Source organism: Chelonia mydas, chromosome 2 (assembly GCF_015237465.2).
Source record: "Chelonia mydas isolate rCheMyd1 chromosome 2, rCheMyd1.pri.v2, whole genome shotgun sequence".
Lineage (NCBI taxonomy): Eukaryota > Metazoa > Chordata > Testudines > Cheloniidae > Chelonia > Chelonia mydas.
The window spans coordinates 236,398,576-236,419,733 of NC_057850.1; the positions used below are offsets into that span (position 1 = coordinate 236,398,576).

The 21,158-nt window shown below is 39.6% G+C and overlaps 1 long non-coding RNA gene across 1 annotated transcript; it reads right to left on the bottom strand.

Annotated features, from left to right (window-relative positions):
• Positions 1-221: 221 nt before the first annotated feature.
• Positions 222-20,562, bottom strand: LOC122464765. Its single transcript, XR_006289111.1, has 4 exons — positions 20,515-20,562; positions 18,828-18,951; positions 1,143-1,250; positions 222-552 (listed from the first exon to the last, which is right to left on the bottom strand). It is a non-coding gene; the product is annotated as an uncharacterized LOC122464765 (long non-coding RNA).
• Between the last annotated feature and the right edge of the window lie 596 nt (positions 20,563-21,158).

Consider the following 21,158-nt stretch of genomic DNA (forward strand, 5'->3'; position numbering starts at 1 on the left):
ATTAATTTGTATGATAAAATTTAGACATGTCTAGTAACTGCTTTTGTAAATCTCCCATCAGGATGCTGATTGTATGCACTGGTTGATTCCAGTCAGCAGATTATTAAATGATATTTTTATAAAGCTAGGGACAAGTTTTATAGCTTGAGGGCAATTTTCATTTCCAAATAGACCAGAAATTTATTTTTTAAATCATTGTATTTTTTTAATCGCACATGAAAGACAATTGACAATGGGATGGAACCTGTTATCTCTACATTCCCATTTAAAATATAGCCTAGTTTAGTACTAATGGCCAGAAGTTGTTACCAGCTGAGCCTTCTTTGATAACTTGTGTACAATTAGCAGTTTCAATTTAGTTTCCAATGGAGAGACTTCACATTACAAAACTATCCACATAAATAGCATTAATTGGCCCTCTTGCTGGGAGTATTCAGAGGAGTGTAATGGTGTGTCACTTTAAGTCCAGCGTGTAACCGGAGAATCTTTGTGCTGTCTGTAGTCAGTCCAGAGCAAGTGTAGGGTGAAAGAGCTTGACTGGCTGCTGCTGCTCTGAAAATAAAGTAGTGTTAAACTGACACCCATGTGTGTGCCTAGATGCACCTTCTAATAGGCAGTATGGTACCAGGGATTAATATGATACCAATATACAAATTAATATTAGAGAGTCTGTCACAACCTGGACCAATCCCATTCTCTGGATGGATCTCAGTCTGTTGTGACTGCCTCCCTTCTCTGGATCCCACATGCTTCTAAAACCCCAGGGTCTGAGTAGTGACTGTTCCTGGCTCTGGGTTTCCCAGGAAATCTCCCATGTGCAGACTGCATGTCTGACCCTCTTTTGGGGCAGTGGGACCCTGTCATCCATGCCCTTGCACCCTGGAACCAGTGCCTCAGCCCTCCTCCCCCCCAGTCCACCAGGCTGTGGGAGCTCTGACTTCCTACTTACACCATTCAGGGACAATGTGGCACTAAAGCTAGACACACAGGCCTAGCAAATTTGTTATACACCCACATACACACAAACACACACACACACACACACACACACACGCACTTTATTCTTAGAAAGCACAAGACAATTATAGATCTGTGGAAAACAACAGACTCTGGAACGCAATTCCCCCCTGGTTTGATCTCACCAGCTCTGTGAGTGCTGTGTTTGGTCCAAGTCCTTAAGACAGGCATTTCTTCCAGCCTGCATGGTCTAATCTTCTGGCATTGGTCACCCTCCCTTGCTTAGAGAAGTACTTTTTAAAAAAAAAACAGATCTGTCCTCCATTTCCCAATGTGCAGCAAGTCCACGCTTCACCTCCTCCCCCATCAGCTTCTGTGTAGAGAATCATTCAGTCATCGGCCCTATGGGCAGAAAACCCTTTGACTCATAGACTCATACGCTTTAAGGTCATAAGGTACCACAGTGATCATCTAGTCTGCCCTCCTGCACATTGCAGGCCACAGAATCTCACCCACCCTCTGTTCTAGTAGGGAAGCGTAATTATATATTGATGGCCCTTGATTGCTCTGTTGCAGATTCTCAGATATAGACTGTCCACTAGGTGTCAAGCCTTGCTACAGAATGGATGCACTGATCCACAATGAAGGCAACAATCACAAATGGCATTCGCAAAACAAAATGGAATTTACAGTTTGACAGAGACATATAACCAAAGTGTCACAATAGCAATATAAAAATCTACAGTAGATCCCCATCATTCATTCATTCAATGAGGTTAACTTTATTCTTAAAGTTAAACACATGCATCAGGGATTTATATTGCAAGCTGCTCAGGGACAAAACTGTGTCTTTTTATGTGGAGATACCATGCCTAGCACAGGGAACCCTAATCTCAACAGGGTTTTTTTTTTTTCTTTCTTTATCTGTGCTCTCTTTATTTTGTCTTTACATTTATGGGAGACAGTATTATTTGCTGAGAAGAAAGAGTCTGTTTCTGCTATGAACAAATATCCTGTTTTCTGAAAATAATCATCTGAAAAATGGTCTAACTGGTAGATAAAAAGAGCCTCCAGCCTTCTTCCTGATTACATATTCCTGCACTTTTATAAAAACTTTACTGGAGACATCATATAAAATAATTTTATATAATAAGTTTGTGTTATATAATATATAAATTAAACTTGGTGTGTTACACAGTACATAAAATGATTATTACTGGGGTTTTTGTTTGTAGCAATGTTTAAAAATATAAACTAAAATAAGAATTATTTTATCATCTGTATATCGAAATTTTAGTCATGGATCTGTTACTATTTAAGTTAATGGGCTAGTTGGACAACAAGAATTCTGTTTCTTGAAACTTGCTGAGGTTTTGAAATGTTTACATTCCACATCAGAACAAACCTGAGACTTTTTGAAAATGTGCATAAAGATTGAACAAGAAAGACCCTTCCCCTGGAGGAGCCACTAACCCAGTGGATAACAGAACTTGGGAAATAGGAGCCTACATTCAAATCCCTGCTCTGAAGCAGGCAGAGCTGGCTCCTGCATGTAGGACAAGTGCTGCAACCGCCAGGCTACTCAGGTGGGTGGCTGCAAAGGTCTCACTCACTCTGGTTTTGATCAGAAATTCCATCCTTGAGCTGAACTATTTTCATCAAAACTGATATAGTTCCTCAAAATGTTTTGGTTTTGACAAATGGGCATTTTCTGATCGAAAACTGTTCCATTAAAAAATTCCAAACCATCTGACCCATATGTTTTGTTTAAAAAAACACCTCGTATAAACATGTTTCTCACCATGAATACAGTGCAACAAAATTGCAACACTTAGCCAAATGGTGAAACTACTGGATATCAAGGGTCCTCTGCTTATATTTACTATAAGGCAATTGTAATGTTTGAATACACCAGAGGGGACTTCATCAATCCTGTCTACATCAAAATATCTCTGAGTAACATTTTGATCATGAACAGATTGCAAGTGTGAGTGACAGAAGTTACAGAAGTCTTATTCCCCCATCCCCTCCCCGCGAGATCAGATCCTCAACTGGTAAAAAAATCTCTGTGGTTCCACTGACTACAATGGAATATGGCTGTTTATACTAGCTGAGGATCTGGCCCAATAGCTATACAATCTTGTCTTAGCAAAACCAGTGTTGCCTCACATGTATAAAAATACGGATGCTCACAAATTCCTTTTATTCCAGACTTTGAACGTTTACTTTATAAACAAAATGAAAACAGTAGTATGCAAAATAATCTTTTGACTGGTTCATGAATATATACTCTTGTCACTCTCAGGCTGACGAAAAAGGAGTCAAATCTGTGTTCAAGTGAAGGAGTAAATGGATTTTCAAATCCTCAGCTAACTCAAGATCACTGTTTCTCACCAAAATATAGTTAATCCTGTACTGGAGCTGTATTTGCCTTTACAGGCTGACATAAATATACTGGGCTGGCTGTATAGCATTTTAGATGATGCCTTAGAAGGAAACTGGAACCAACAAAAAGAAAAGGAGTACTAGTGGCACCTTAGAGACTAACCAATTTATTTTGTGCCGAAAGCTTATGCTCAAATAAGTTGGTTAGTCTCTAAGGTGCCACTAGTACTCCTTTTCTTTTTGCGAATACAGACTAACACGGCTGCTACTCTGAAACCTGGAACCAACAGTTTGTCAAAAATGTTATTGTCTGATGAAGTGGGAATGGGAGTTTCAATGCTGCTTTTTTTCTAGTTTAAATGACTGCTAGTAAAACACTGGCTGCTGCTGCTTTTTTCCCCCCTTTAAATTTAATACCACCATTGCTTTAGTGGCCATTAATAATGCCATTGCTTCAGTGACCATCAATCCTTTTGAGACGCTGACTCCACACTGAACTCCTTGGGGATAATCCCGACTGTCAGATGTAAATTACAACAATTAACATCACTCTGTGTTAAAGTGGAGATCATGCTGATGGTGTGTTAATTCCAAGAGGGAGTTGGACCTGGATTGTTGCAGAGGTGGTAAATGCCATAGCTATTAAGTTTCTTGTTTGTCTTAAGCCCGGGGTCACTGTGTACACATAATATGTTAGACAACTTCAGCTTTTATTGGGAAGGCATCCTGAATGTTATTAGTTTTTTTCCCCCAAGAATATTGGCCTCTGGGACTAAGAACAACTTTGTACGTTCCCTTTTATTTTATTTTTACTATAAGTTATGTTATACTCCTCCCATGAAAGTAGTACAGTAGAACCTCAGAGTTATGAACACCAGACATATGAATTAAGCAGTCAACCATACACCTCATTTGGAACTGCAAGTACGAAGTCAGACAGCAGCAGAGACAAGAAAAGAAAAAGAAAAAGAAAAGAAAATACTGTGCAATACTGCGTTAAATGTAAACTACTAAAGATAAAGGGAAAGTTTAAAAAAAATTGACGAAGTAAGGAAACTGTTTCTGTGCTTGTTTCATTTAAATTAAGATGGTTAAAGCAGCCTTTTCTTCTGCATAGTAAAGTTTCAAACTGTGTTAAGTCAATATTCAGTCATAAACTTTTGAAAGAACAACCATAACGTTTTGTTCAGAGTTATGAACATTTCAGAGTTACAAAGAACCTCCCTTCCTGAGGTGTTTGTAACTCTGAGATTCTACTGTAATAACAATAAAGCTCTAAATAGAGAATATTGTTATCAAGGACCATGCTATATGGAATCACAGTCTCTCTAAAACAGAAGGTTCTTACCATGGTTGGCACATGAACTGCCAGCTAGGAGAGGCTCGGCCACAGTCCCTCCCCTTCCACCTGAGGCCCCACCCCTTTTGTGCCCCCCGCCTGAGCCCAGAGCCCCCACCCATCTCATCTGCCAGTCCCAACCCTAGCCCTAGAGTGCCCCCAGCCTCCACCCCCAGAGCGAAGGGAAGCCGGGCAGCGTGGCCGCAGCCACCCCGGCCCCAGAACTCTGGGAGGACAGCCAGTGCAGCTGCAGGCCCCGCTCCCCAGCTCCAGAACCCTGGAAGGGTGGGTGGTGCGACCCGAGCCGGTGCCACCCCACACGGAGACTAGAGCGGCGTACTGAGCAGAAGCAAGGTAGGCGGGACCAGGCCTACCTGTTTTGGGAGGCACAGCCTCAGCCTATGATACCCACTGCCCATGGTGCTAATTAAAGAAAACAACTACAACTACAGACAGGTTTCCACACAGCTTGGGTTCCAGCTTTGTCTCACCCTAAATACCAGAGACCACACCCTGTCTGAAACTCTAAAGACATCTAGTGGCTGAATAATGTAACAGTAAGAACATACAATTACAAGAAGATTTTTCTCTTTTATTATCCCTTTCATAGAATATCAGGGTTGGACGGGATCTCAAAGCAGGACCAATCCACAATTTTTCCCCAGACTGCTAAATGACCCCAGATCCTTGTATGGCACCCTCAAGGATTGAACTCACAACCCTGGGTTTAGCAAGCCAATGCTCAAACCACTGAGCTATCCCTCCTTTGTACCTGTAGGTTTCCAGTAGCTCAGGGACCCAGAAACTCTGCGTAAAGATTGAAGATTTGTTTCTGAAGTCAGATCTGTCTATAGTACAAAAATTTGATTGTGCCCCAGGTATTTTAGTTGAAAATAATTTTTGACACTCAGGTTTTTAAACTTTATTTTTGTTAATAATTTTATATGTATAATGTTACCATTGTGACTATCAAACACAATTGATAATGAAGTTACAAGAACAGAGATACAATGAAAACTGCAATAGATATAAACAGACATACAATAAAAGTTGCAACACATAGTCTGCAATCCAGGAAAATAAATCAGAACTCACCTGGCACACAAAAAAATACAAGATATGATGAAATAGCTATGTTGGAGAGTCCCCGGAAAGGGGAAACTTTCAATATCTATGGGAAAGTCAATAATATGGCTTTTCTGTTAAATCTAAAACTGTATTAATGCCATAAAATAAAATTTCTGTAAATCCGGTAGTACATCACCCTATACAGAGGAGCCAAAACATAAATGAAAACTTAGATCTGCCTCCATTAGGCGCTTCTAACCCGTTGTATTGCTATAACCTGAGACATACTGTTCCTCATCAGGTGTGCACATAACTAAGGGGACATAACAGACCCTTCAGTCAAATGCCTGACTAATGGCCTTACCCCGATGTATAGTCTCTATTGATAGAGCCAAAGTTATCACTAATGCTCATAAGTACCTCAAAGGGCTACAAAAATAGCCACATAATTATTGTTAATGGATAAAACCATAAAATAACCTGGGGTCCCCATGACTGAAAAGCGTGAATGAACAGTATCTGATTGCAACTATACCTTAGAGCTTGCTTTTCTAGGTACAAAATGCATGGGATGTGGGAGCCTCTTGGAACATGGATTTCAATTAAATATTCATTGTGCTAATAGAGACAAACAAAATTACTCAGTAGCCTAGTGGTTAAGGTATGCAGTTAACAGGCTGGTGACTCAAGTTCTCCAGCGTCACCCGGAGAAATTGAGATCACCACCACCACCCATAATAACTTGTAGCTGGGTGTTTAGGGCCTTCCACAAAGAATGAGCAGACATGGGTTTAACTCACTGTTCCAGGTTGTGAGTTTGAACCTTGGTGTCCTACATCCCATGTGAGTGCCCTCTCCATTGTGCTAAAAGCTATAAGGCAGGGGCCGTCTCCTCTGGCCATTCTGTTAATCTAGCCCTTTAAAAATTATCAGAAACAAAATATTTTGGGTTGAACAACATGGTTTGTTCAACACCAAACTGACTTCTTGGTGCCCTTTTTTGATTTCCTGAGTATTCCAAAGAAATTCAGATTTGGTTTGACCCAAATTGAATGTTTTATTAAGTTTTTCAGAACTGCCAGCAAAACAGTTATTCGCTCAGTTCTGCTGCTGAGCTCTTCTGAAAAACTGTCCACTTCATTTAGGTACCTCACTGGGAGCTGAGCCCTGAGTCTCAAGTCCAGTCACTTTAGAAATGATCCAGTACAACCTAGGAACTCTGCTGAGATACAGTTTTCATCTATTTGGACATGAGCTGTCTAACTAGCATTCTCCTTTTAAATTTGTTATACATCTGCAAAGTGGACAATGGAGCAATTGATTATTCCTCCTCTCTGATCTCTCTCCAAAATGGATCTTTTCCCAGGAATAAGGCAGACTGCTTCTAAAATATAGATGGGGATGGTAACCCAAAATGCTGTGAAATTTCAAACATCCAATTCTCATGTATGTTCTCCTGCTCTTCTTTGGGTAGTTTACCTTACATCTTATAATCCTGATGTCCAGATCTTCAAGCAGTTCTCCATTCCTGTAGATGGTGTTCCTTTCCTATAAGAGTTCTTAAAGTGTTTACATTTAGTATTATATTGCAAACTTCTACAGCTACCTCCTGCAATCCACATGTGGTCTCAAATTCTCTGGTCTGGTCCAAGGTGCTGAGATTTTCTTCATGCTTGTCACAGTGTTTGGTGGTTCTTATGAACAGCATCAATGCACCACTTAAAAATGTTAATAGCATTCAGAAGATGGCCACTTACTCTCCTGACTTGATACCTGATCATGAGTGGTTTAGCACTCTCAACTCTAAATGACTTCAATGGGAACTGAAGGCGATTACAGCTCAGTACTTCTCTGGAGATGCCCACCTCATTGGAGATGGTCCATTACAGTTGATTTACTCTTAATGGACCAGATAGTCAGTTAGGATAGATCGGCGTAGCTTCCCTGAAGTCAGTAGATCCAGGCCAATTTATGACAGGTTCAAAATCTAGTCCAATGACTTCAGGGGAACTTGAATAAATATCAGCGGAATTTAGCAGGTTGTCCCATTACGAAGAAAAGATAAAACTCACTTTCAGATTGGATCACTGACCTTGCTCCTCCAGGCTTAAAAATAAATCCTTAGCATGAAACTATTTACTCCTGAACATCCAGTTTGTAATCATTCTTAACATGTTATTTTTTTCCCCTGGGGTTTTCTTTTTTTCCAAAAGAAATTATTAGTACCATGCACCACTCTTGGGATGAGAGCAACACTTTAAAAAAAAAAAAAAGACAGGAACAGATATCCAGATTTTTGCCTCCTGCAGTTTAAAACCTCCATAAAGCCATCGTACTAGAATAAATTGTAATTATTATGGGGCAAATCCTCATCTGGTATAAATAGTTAGAGTTCTATGGGACTCAGTGGAGCTATGACAATTTACACTAGCCACGGATCTGTCCCATAAGATAATGTTGTCGCTAGGTATTGATATTTTCCCATCTTTGAATCCTGAAGACTAAGAATGAGGAAAAAGAGAAAAAGGACATTTTCTTTGTAATCTATTTTAATGTTGTTTTCTATAAATATTTATTAAATTTGCATCCTTTGGATCTGAACAGCAATATGATTGCACTTTTTGCAATATGTGAGCCAAAGAACTGATCAGTGATACAAAGGCAATGTGGAACATTTCAATAATATATTATAAATAACTTTCCATTCAAAGGCTGTTTTTCTTCTTAATCCTGTATCTCATATTTTACCAAGCAAAATAAAATCTGTTATTGTAAGTGTCATTCTGACATCGGCTTGATGCAAAATACAGCGGAAATGTTTAGGAAATCCAAACCTTTGATAAAGAAACATTTACTGTCGTTAGAGATAATGAGGTGTGTTAAGAAATGTTCAGCTTCCTGGGACAGTGTCACTAGAAATTCTGCGACCTTTGGAAACTGCGGGTTGAAGCAGATTTTTTTGACTTTATCAAAGGATTGGCGTTGGAACTCAGCTGTCTTGATAATATCGTTCAAAACTTCTCCTCTAGGGATATCCTTGTTTTCTTAATTCAATCAGTGTAAAGCAATATATTTACTTGATGCTTTTCCGTCTCGTTTTACAACAGTCACATCAGTTTGGGAGTGGATTCGGCACTAATGATGTTTTTTGCCATTAAAACTGTCACTTTGGAAAGCTGGTTGATAATAGCGTTTGTCTGTTGCCCGTGGGAATTATTAGGGGAATGAGTTTGCTTGAAAGGATTCCGTCTCTGCAGATACAAACTGATTTCCAGTATATCACAGTAAGATTTTCAAAATGGACAAAAACACAGTTTAACTACCAGACATGTTTAATGTCTTTGAATCATGCATGAGATCTGAGTTTCATCTATGGAGGAGATGGCTAGGGAATGGTTTAAAATTAAAACCACCATATTGACCTAGGACAATTCAGCTTGATTTTGTTCCTGATACCAGAAGTGAACTTGTGAAGGACTTGTCCATCCAGAAGACTGAAAATTCATAACTCACTGTCTAAGCATTGGTGTAGAGGTTGAGATTGAAATTAAAACTATTCCTGAAGAAAGATTGGCATACAAGTTTAGACTCTATCTTACAATTGATGGGAGAATTAAACTGGACAGGCTCAGCTGGAGAACTTGAAAAAAATATTTCATATCCTGTGCTCAGATGATTAATAAGTATTTGATTCTTCGCTATAAATCATGGGCTTATCAGGGAAAAATAAATACCCTTTGCTGTGATCAATAAAGGATTGTATATATGTTGCAGAAAAAGTGAACACAGAACGGTGTAAATGTTAGACATGTCACTGAATTTGTGAAGGGCTGAATAAAGTTCTCTCTCTTCCAAATGTGTAGGATATATTTACGCAATAATAACCCTGCATATCCAGACTCTTTATGCAATAAGATACTTCCTCCTCCTAGTATGGAAGTTAGTGGGAATTCTTGGAAGAAACAATGAAAATGCACAACCAGGCACCCACCTTCACAATTAGATTCTGTTCAAGTTTCATATTTATTTTTGCTTATTAATCAAAATCTAGTAATTCTTTAAAGTATGCATTAAACAGATGCATGGTTTGTATCTACCATTTACAGGTGCCTTTTATGCTTGTAGCATACTGTAGATGGGTCTGAGGCTAATGAACCTTAGTGGAAAGTGAACATGGACAAATGTGGAAATGGTTGTTCTATTGTGTGAGGAAGAAAGTGAAATTGACACTATCAGTAGTGAATTTGTATTGAGCACTTCTCACTAGAACTGGATGAAATTTTTCTAACATTTTTTCCCCATGAAACATGCAGATTCAGTAACATGGAAACATTTCCCAAGTTATGTCAATTTTGCCAAATGGTTTCAGTTTAAAAAAAAATTCCAAAAAATTCAAACACTCCATTTTGACATTTTCTAAATAGAATGTTTTAAGTTTTTTTATTTTAAATGACTTTGTTTCAATTTTTTTAAAATTTCAGGTATTAAGAAATGCACAAAATATTCTGTTTCAGACTGAATGAAGTGTTTTGTTCAACCCCAAATTATTTTTTTTACTTCTCTCTATTCACTGAAAATTTTTAAAATATTTATTTTCAGTTCAACCTATTTCTTTTTCTTTTCTTTTTTTTTGAATTTTCAATTAACTGAAAAAATCTGTCATTTGCCCAGCTCTACTGCTTATAAAGATCAAGACCTAACCCTGTGGGTCCAGTTTCCAGTCCACGGAAACACTCCTATTTGAATTCAGTGGAAATTGGATCAGGCCATAGCATAATAATTTCCTTTATAGCATTACTTTATTCCCATACACAAATCCTAGACTTATTATTGAAAAACCTTTGTCCTCTCCTCCATCAAATTCCTCTGCAAGACCCATTTATGCCATAACACTGACAAGAAATCAGGGAGGCAGTGGGAGCCAGTTCAGGGGAGCTCATTTTATTTATTTATTGTTAAAAGACAAAAAGCAGATTATTTAGAATACACGAAAGGTGATACTGGGTCCATCTATACCAGTGTCCTGTCTTGCAAAGTGGCTCATGCCAGATGCTTCAGATGGAATGAACAGAACAGGGCAATTATGGAGTGATCCAAACCCTGTTGTCCAGTCCAAGCTTCTGGCAGTCAGAGGCTTAGGGACACCCAGGGCACAGGGTTGAGTCTGTGACCAACTTGGCTCACAGACATTGATGGATATTCCCTCCATGAACTTATCTAGTTAGTTTTTGAACCCAGTTATGCTTTTGGCCTTCAAAACTTTCCCTGGCAATGAATTCCACAGCTTGACTGTGCATTGTGTGAAGAAGTACTTCCTTGTATTTGTTTTAAACCTGCTGCCTGTCAAATTTCATCAGGCGACCCCTGGAACCATCAAGTTGCCCAATAACTAACAATGTCACTGTGCGCTCTTATGTCCGTTACTTGCATCTGTTTTCAATCATTTTCTTCCTTTGTTTATCACAGGCTATATATACACACATGAGCTAGCATGAGTATAAATAGCAGTGTAGCCACTGTAGCATCAGCAGAAGAATGACTGAGTCATGCTCGCCTCTTCCAGCTGGGTTTGTTCATGGCTCTCAACAAGAGCTAGCATAAGAATGTTAACATGAGCAGGAGAATCAAACCCCTAGCTCAAACTGTAGATGTAGCCACAGGCACAAAGTGTGTTTTATTTCAAGTTAGGTTGTAAATTGTTCAGAATAGCGACTGTACCTTCCTGTGTGTTTGGTAAAGCACCTAGAACAATGGAGCTCCAAGCCTGATTTGAACCTTTGGACACCAGTATAATAATAAAATAATAATAAATATAAAGCCACTTCTTCCCCTTGTAACTCTTTTTATCATTTCCCTTCTTTATTTCATAATTGCTTTATCCTTAAATATTAATGAGAGAGAAAACTTGCTGGATTTATTTTATTTTATTAATTGTGGGGCATACACAATCATTGATACGCAATCAAAATGCCCATCGGCCAACTTTAGCTGTGCTTTATATGGACATAATTCTGCTAGAGTCGATAAAGATGTACCCCTTGCACCAATGGTGAATTTGCCTCATTGACTTCAGTGGGATTTATACACAGAACTCCATTTCTCTAATTGGGAACACACTTTTGGTGCACCAAGAGCATTTTCTGGGTTTTTTTAATTGAGCATAATGGCAATGGAAAGATGGATTAAAAACATCTTTAAAGAAACCGATGATGGCATGAAATCACAGATTTGGGCAAGATTGTTTATAGACAAACCCTGCAGCCCTGGGTTGAGCATAGTCATGCAACAGTGTTACCATTTACAAAGCTACAAAATGAGACATGAATGAACAGACATTTTGTCATGAGACAAAATGAACAGCGCAACTAAGGATAAAGTTTCAACTAAAGAAAAAAATAATGAAGCTGGAGAGCAGTGTTTTCCTTCCATCTTTGCTGGCGTTTTGGAACACTCCAGTGTGTAAACTGCATATGCTGTGAACAAAATGCAATTGATGACGGACTGAGATCATACCCCTTGCTGTGAGCCATAGTGAGGCCTTGAATTAACATCATCAAGGTTACGTAGGTTATGAAGGCCCTTTTTACCATTCTTATTATTAGTTTTCTGTCTGTCCCCCGCAGCACTTCTATCCTTATTTATTTTCCTTTACATCATACCCTTGTTTACGTAAGCAGGGTCTGAGTGAGCTCTCTCCTGACATCTAGTGATGAGCTGGGAGAGAAGACTGCAGGAACTGACCTTGTTTGCATAGACACACCCACTCTGCCTAGGTGTGCTGCATGGTGGAGCTGCTTTGCCCAAATGATCACTTATGGCGGGTGTTGGATTGCAAGTCACTTTTTGTTATTGGTGCTGGGGCAATAAAGGGTTGTTATCGCTGTTGTGTGAATCAAGGGCTGCAGAACTGTCCTTGGCATATCCTGACTGAGGGATTCACACTCAAATGAACTTCACTCGCTAAGCAGGGGGTAGGGGTGCCCAAACCCAGAGGACATGAGAGGGTGGAATGGTGAGCAGAGTGGCTGGTAGAGCAAGCAGCTTGAGGATTGAGCATGGTACCTTCCCTCTTTTCCCCAGTGGGAGAAAATTCATGTGAATGTACCTCTGAACACTGGGTCTTCACTGACCAAGGACAACTACTGTGAGTAGGGTGCAGGAGAGAGAAAGGCAGGGGCACATTATAAGAACTTCTGGTTGTTGGACTTAAGAATCTGAGACAAAAGACACTGTTCAGTGTTCTCTAAGCTGGGTGTTTTGCTCGTGCTCTTATGCTTATGGCATTTTCCCAAGTTAATGCCAGATCACTTTTCCTCTTTTTATTAAGAGTTTCTTTTCTACCCACAGACTCAGTGCTTGTGAGAGGGGAAACATTGCCTCTTTGAGGTGAAAAAGGGGTGGTGTGTAATTTCCCCACTTTACTGGGTGGGAGCTCGCATGTGTTCGTGGCACTGTTTAAAAGGAACCCCTATATACTGAACCTGGCCCTTGTCACTGCCAATTCCACCTGAAAGAAGGTTTAAATTTAAATGATGGGCAGACAAATGTAAAACAAGAAATAATTTTTATTATCACAGTTTACATTAGAATGCTCTACATTCAAACTTAGCAATACAAAATATTGATCTTTGGATCAATGCAATATTGTGTATTGCTCAGTTTGAACATGGGACATTTTTATTTTGCTTTTCCATGGTGTTCAGATTTTTATTGTAAGTAATAATAAATGATGATGATGATGATTCTTTGTTTTGTGGTAGCACCTAGGATCTCCAGTCATGGACCATGACCCCGTTGTTCTAGGTGCTGTACAAGCACAGAACAAAAAGATAGTTACTGGTCCAAAGGAACCTACTCATCAATTAGACAGGTTCACTGAAATACGACATTTCTTTCTGAAATTCTCTCCCGACTCAGAATCAGCTGCTCACAGATTCATCCTTTGAATTTCCCGAGTTTCTCTTGTGATAAAGAAACACAGTGGACTCAATACTGAGACCCAGCTGTGTCCTGTTCCACAGCAAAAAGGACCACAAAGCAGCAGATCTCCCCAGCTATAGATTCCTATTTCCAAGTTACTTTTGGCTTCCTCAGGAAATGCCCATGGCAGATTAAGCCAAGCCTTGTTTGTGACCCATCAGAAGCAGAGTGGAAACTGTTAATATTGGTTGAATTGAGAAACAAGTTGGTTGGGAAAGACATTTGCCGGAAATAACTTTTGGGGAAAACTCAGTGTTTGATTCTGAATCTTTAAAACTCCTGTTTCTTCCCATACTTTGAATGGGTGAAAACCACTCCAGCTGAATAAAGCTCTATGCAGCTGGAGAGAAGAGCAGAGGGGAGATGAATGTCATATCCTAACCCAGGCCACCACTCTGTGGCTGCCGGACAGCTCCCTGCAGCTGCTATTCCAACAAGACAGACAGCAGCTCCTCTGAGATATTTGTCTATGTTATTGGGATCACTGGATCTGCATAAATGTGGATCTGTGGCCCTTCTTATACTCTTTGTGACCTTCTGTGCTGACAAATGTGAAGCCAACACGGAGGTGCTTTTTGCAGCACTTATGGTGAATGCAGGCATACTTGTCCAGCTACTCTGACAGTGGAAACCTTATGTGGAGTAGTATAGAAGGACCTGAGTTGGCCACTCAGTGCCACAGCTGAATGACACCCATTGTGTTTTCTCAGGTTATTAGCATTTTGGCAAAAAGCTCTCAATCCATGGCACTTCATACAACCATAGAATCAAAGTTTAAGGCCAGAAGGAACAACCAGATCATCTCATTTGACTGAAGTATATTACAGACCACTAAACCCTACCCAGTTGCTCCTGTTTTGACTCCAATCACCTGCATTAGACTAAATGTATTACGCCCACAGGAGATTAAACCATTCTATGGCACGAGCAGAGAACAGGGAATGAGGTTTAACAACGCCTGCAACCGTTACAATGTCAGGGAAATTTGGTGAGCTATACACAGATGAACTGGGCAAGCACCTCCTGCCCCAAGATGCAGAAGAAGGCAACCCCTTCCCCCAAAAACAAAAAAAAGCAAACAAAAACGAATAACCACGGTACCTGACCTGAGGGAAAATTTCTTCCCATCCCTGAAAATGGGGATCAGTTTGACCCTGACCCTTCAGTTGTAACATTACCAAATCCATGACCCTGTCATTGCAGGCAATCATACAATCTCAGTAATACCTTTATCAAACCATCTTAAAACTAGGTAGGTTGTTTGCCTCTTTGTTCCCACTGGGAGGCTCACTGATTCTTAGCAACTGTCTAATTTCCAGCCTAATTTTTATTCATGTCCAGTTTATACGCATACTTTTGTGCCAACATTTTCCTTTATCTTGATTCTGCTGCCCTCTCCCACTGTTCACCCTCCTGATAAGTTTATTAAAAGCAATCATAGTTCTTCTCAGCCCTTGTTTTGCTAGGTTAAACAAACCAAGCTCTTTTAGTCTCCTCTCGTAAGTTAGGCCTTCCATTCCCCTGATCCAATAGCCCATCTCTGCACCTGTTCCAGTTTGAATTAATCTTTCTTGAACATGGGCAACCACAATTGTACATATTATTCCAAATGAGGCTTTATCACCACCTTGTACAATAGCATTAATACTTCCCTATTTCTACTGAAAATACCTCACCAGATATATCCTAGGATCACATAGATGGCTCATAGTCATACTGAGATTTACTATTATACCCAGATTTCTCTCCTCTGCTGTCATTTTCAACTAATGAGCCCTCAGTTTATAGCAGAAATTCCTATTAGTCCACAAGTTCATGACCTTCCACTTTGTATTTTTAAATTTCATCCCACTTTTATTACTCCAGTCTGTTAGGTTATCCAATTCTTCCTGTATAATATTCCGATCCTCCTCTGTATTGCCAAAACCTCCCAACTTTGTGTCATCTGCAAATTTCATTAGCTCATTCCTCTTTTTAGTTTTGCCAAGGTCATTATTAAAAGTACTATAAAAGATCAGCCCCAGGACTGATCCTTGGGGAATTCTAGAAGTTTCCCTCTAGCTCTTTTCAGAACAACCAGTTCTTTTCTCCTCTTATAACCAGTTCTTAACCTAGTTTACAATTCTTGTACTAATTCCTGTCTCCTCCAATTTAACTAATTTCCCGTGCAAAAAGCATTTTGTAGACATGGATGGATTGTAGGGCTGTCAAGCGCTTAAAAAAATTAAATTGTGATTAATTGCATGATTAATTGCACTCTTAATACCATTTAAATATTTTGGATATTTTCTAGATTTTCAAATATATTGATTTCAATTACAACACAGAATTCAAAGTGAATAGTGCTCACTTTATATTATTTTTATTACCAATATTTGCACAGTTAAAAACAAAAAAGTATTTTTCAATTCACCCAATACAAGTACTGTAGTGCAATCTCTTTATCATGAAAGTTGAACTTACAAATATAGAATTATGTACAAAAGATAACTGCATTCAAAAATAAAACAAAGTCCACTAAGTCCTACTTCGTGTTCAGCCAATCACTCAAACAAGTTTGTTTACATTTTCAGGAGATAATGCTGCCTGCTTCTTGTTTACGATGTCCCCTGAAAATAAGAACAGACATTTGCATAGCACAGTTGTAGCTGGCGTCGGAAGATATTTACGTGCCAGATGCACTAAAGATTCATATGTCCCTTCATGCTTCAATCACCATTCCAGAGGACATGCATCCATGCCGAGGATGGTTTCTGCTCAATAATGATCCAAAGTGGTGCAGACCAATGCATGTTCATTTTCATTATTTGAGTCAGATGCCACCAGCAGAAGACTGATTTTCTTTTTTGGTGGTTCGGGTTCTGAAGATTCTGCATTGGAGTGTGGCTCTTTTAACTCATCTGAAACCATGTTCCACACCTCCTCCCTCTTAGATTTTGGAAGGCACTTCAGATTCTTAAACTTGGGGTCGAGTGCTTTAGTTATCTTTAGAAATCTCACATTGGTACCTTCTTTGTGTTTTGCCAAATCTGAAGTGAAAGTGTTCTTAAAATGAAGAACATGAGCTGGGTCATCATCTGAGACATGAAATATATGGCAGAATGTGGCTAAACCCATGGAGCAGTAGACATGCAAGTCCCCCAAGAAGTTCAGTGAGAAATTTAACTAACTTTTTTTTTTTAAAGAGCATCATCAGCATTTAAGCATGTCCATAAGTGGCCGAAGTATGAAGAGGCATAGGAATGTTTAGCATATCTGGCATGTAAATACCTTGCAATGCTGGCTACAAAAGTGCCATTTGAATGCATATTCTCATTTTCAGGTGACGTAAATAATAAGCGGGCAGCATTATCTCCCATAAATATAAACAAATTTGTTTTTCTGAGCGATTGGCTGAACAAGAAGTAGGACTGAGTGGACTTCTCAGCTCTAAAATTTTAGATTTTGGGGTTTTGAGTGTAGTTATATAACAAAAAAAATCTACATTTGTCAGTTGCACTTTCATGATAAAGAGATTGCACTACAGTACTTGTATGAGATGAATTGAAAAATACTATTTCTTTTGTTCCTCATTTTTACAGTGCAAATATTTGTAATATAAAGTGAGCACTGTACACTTTGTATACTGTGTTGCAATTGAAATGTAGAAATTACCACAAATATTTAATACATTTCAATTGTTTTTCTATTGTTTAACAGTGTGATTAAAAGTACGATGAATCACGATTAATTTTTTAATCACAATTAATTTTGCTGAGTTTATCGCGTGAGTTAACTGCGATCAATCAACAGCCCTAATGGAATGCAAAATCATTTTTTTCCTGTGTGGATGCCTATACAGGTGAACTATGAGACCCTCCTACAGAACAATAAGAATAATAAATTAACTCAGTAGAAGAACTCCTTTTTAAAATATTCGGTTACAATTATGCTGGCACTATACCATCAGAATAGCTTTGTTTTGTTCCATGAAATAATTTGTGTTATGCTGAGAGCTGATTATTCTGTTTGCCTTTTATTAAGAAAAGCTACTTCAACGCCCCCAAGGCATCCTAAATAAAGATGAAGAGATGTGCTAAGGGGCAACAAAGATGAAAAACATGTCCTGAAATCTGAGTCCAGCATTTGGAATTTGAGTTTCCTTCCCAGTAAACCCTTCCAAATTCCTTGACTCTCGCATAAGACATTAAATCCTGTCATCTCTTTTCTGATAGCATCTACTTGTAAGGCTGGAATGAACAGTGTAAACATTCTTGAAATCTCTCCTGTTTGTCATACCATTGGGATTGCAAGTGATCACAACTGCATACTTGTAAAAGAATACATTGTTTTGATTGTTTACAGTATATCAGTGAAGCCACTAGAAATGCACCATACCAACTGAGCTGGGAAGCGGAGGAAAAAAAGCTTTGTTTACATTCATTAAGATTCCTGTTCCAACTACTTTCCATATTGCACCCCTCTTTTACTCCTGGTAAGTCTGTCCTACTACCCTTGTTGTACAATCTTGTGTGCCACTGAAATTCCCACCTATATTTAAATGGTTCTAATGCTGCTCCTACAAATCACTACATGTAACATACGCAAAAGGTCACTAGGGCCTGAATGTATTGTTTGGACATATATTAATTATCACTCTTTGCCAGACACGTTTACCTGTGTTAGCATAGCACTTCTCAGCAGAGCTGGTTGGAATTTGTTTTTCCTGCAAAAATTGTTTAAGAAACTTAAAACTTGTTGTTTTCATCAACATTTTCCTTCGGAAGCTTTCCCAAGCCAAAACCAAAAAAAAGATTTTTCCCCCCGTTCTTTGTCTGGGTTTTGATTTTTTTCAGTTTTCAAATTTCCTACAGAAAGGTTTATGCTGATGAATAAAATAATTCTCCCAGTTTTACTTGTGCCCGTTATAGGGAATTGTTGCTGAGAATAGAGTCTGAATACATTTGGATCTTCTGTCATCTCCTATGTGGGGTACAAAAATGAGGGTTGTGTTGTTTTCTTTATGCACAGTGAGCTGAAATAAGGGAACTCATAAATAAGACTATAGAAATAGGAAAACCACAGGAATCCACTTGACACTGAGGATGAGTCCACTTACTGTTTTCTACTCAGCAGACGTCCTTCTCCATCATTGCTCAGCTGTGTTACTGATGATACTGCAAGCTGAGATGCCTAAGCACCAGAGGCAAGTGAAGTGACAGCTGCAGAGATTCTTTGGAGACCTATGAATGAAACAATAAAACTAAATGACATTCCTGTATGATATTCCTTTGGTCATTTAGCAGCCAGTTTAATGGGCCAATCACTTTAATAAAAATACTTCTCTTCTCTTGTAAAAACATTATTTCCCCCTCATTTTGAACAACTGATGATTAAAATAGGTGAAAATATCTTGCAATTAGAATAAGATCATAGAAATAGATGGAAAACTCTTATTATATTGTTTATTCCATGTCTTTGACAATGGTAAATTGCTCCCAACAGAATATTTATGGGCCAGATTCTCAGCTAGCATAAACCAGCACAGGAATCAATGGAACTACACCCATTTACACTAACTGAGAATCTGGCCCAATTCACACTTTTTAGCTCTGTGCGAAATAAAATCATAGAATCATAGCACAGGGTTAGAAGGGACCACAAGGGTCATCTAGTCTAACCTCCTGCCAAGATGCGGGATTTGTTGTGTCTAAATGATCCAAGACAGATGACTATCCAGCTTCCTTTTGAAGGACCTTCCACGTCTTCCCTAGGTAGTTTATTCCATTGTCTTACTGTTCTTACAGTTAGGAAGTTTTTCCTGATATTTAATCTAAATCTGCTATGCTGTAGTTTGAAGTTATTGCCACTTGTCCTGTCCTCTGTGGCAAGAGAGGACAACTTTTCTCCATTTTTTTTATAGCAGCCTTTCAATTATTTGAAGACCACTATCATATCCCTCTCTTAATCTCCTCATTTTGAAACTAAGCATACCCAGTTCCTTCAGCCTTTGGTCATATGGCTTGCATTCCATCCCTTTGAGCATCTTAGTCATTCACATCTGGATCCTTTCCAGTTTCTCTACATCCTTTCTATACATTGGTGATCAAAACTGGACACAGTACTCCAGCTGAGGCCTAACTAGTGCCGAGTAAAGTGGTACTATCGCCTCCTGTGACTTGCATGCTATGCCTCTCTCTATTAATGCAACCCAAAATTGCATTTGCTTTTTTTGCAATAACGTTACATTGCTGACTCATGTTGAGGTTGTGATCTGTGTGTGAGTGGGGGGGTGGGGACTTAAAATAACTCTTAAGTCTCCTTTAAAAAGTTCTCTTTATATTGCAGTGCAGCAAGGTGATGACTCACCAGTGCAGCACCTCCTGCTGGTCATCCTGGGAATTAGCTCTCCAGCCTAAGGAGTGCCCTCTGCAGGCGGGTGTCTCACCTGCCACTGTGTCCCTCCCAGACCCCAGTGCCCCTCTGCCTCAGGGTTCTGTCCCCAGCAGTAACCCACAATCTGGGTCTCCCCACCCAGGGGAACCCCCAACCCTCTATACCCACATCGCCTTAGTGGCTACTGCCAGTCACCATCTAGCCCCCACTCACTGGGACAGACTGCAGTCTGTAAACCACTCATCATGGGCAAGGGGGTTGGACCAGCTGCCTCTGCCTATTCCCAGGCTACATCTCTGTAGCCCCAGTATCTTTCCTGGCCTTTAGCAAGGCCTGCAGCCAGGGGGTTTTCCAGGCTGGAGCTCCCCAGCTCCTCTGGCCTTCCCCCAGCCCTGCTCCTCTCCACATACCCTTTTCTCCCAGGCAGCCAGTCCTCCTCTCTCAAAAGCTAGAGAGAGTCTCCTGAGCACCTGGCTCACAGCCCTTTTATAGGGCCTGCTGTGTCCTGATTGGAGCGTGGCCCCAGCTGTGGCTGCTTCCCCAATCAGTCTAGGCTTTTCTCTCAGCCCCGGGCCTCTCCAGGGGCTGGCTTTTAACCCCTTCTGAGCCAGAGTGGGGTGACCGCCCTGCTACATGCAGATTATATTGCAGATTAAAAGCAGGATTCATGCTTCACGGGAAAGACATGAAAAATGCTGAGGAATATAGAACAATCTCAATTTTCATGTGTGTGTACAACAGTGATCCAGAGGGAAATTCACAGGGTTCCATTGCCCTTAGAATCACACTTTCATGATTTCATATTCTTTATGCTACATTAGCTGCATAAAAACACACAGGAATATTTGCTGTCTCTATTCTTGCTAACAGGGCTTTTATTTTATTTGTATTCTGTTTGGATAATTTCATCTAACTGTATTTCCTAATGGCTATATTTTAAAAAGTTCATAGTTAGATTGAAAGGGAGGACAAAAGGTTACCAGGATTGCACTGAAGTTAAAACAGAATTTGTCCCAGAAGGGTTTAGAAGGCTAGCTTTGAATCTGGAATGCAT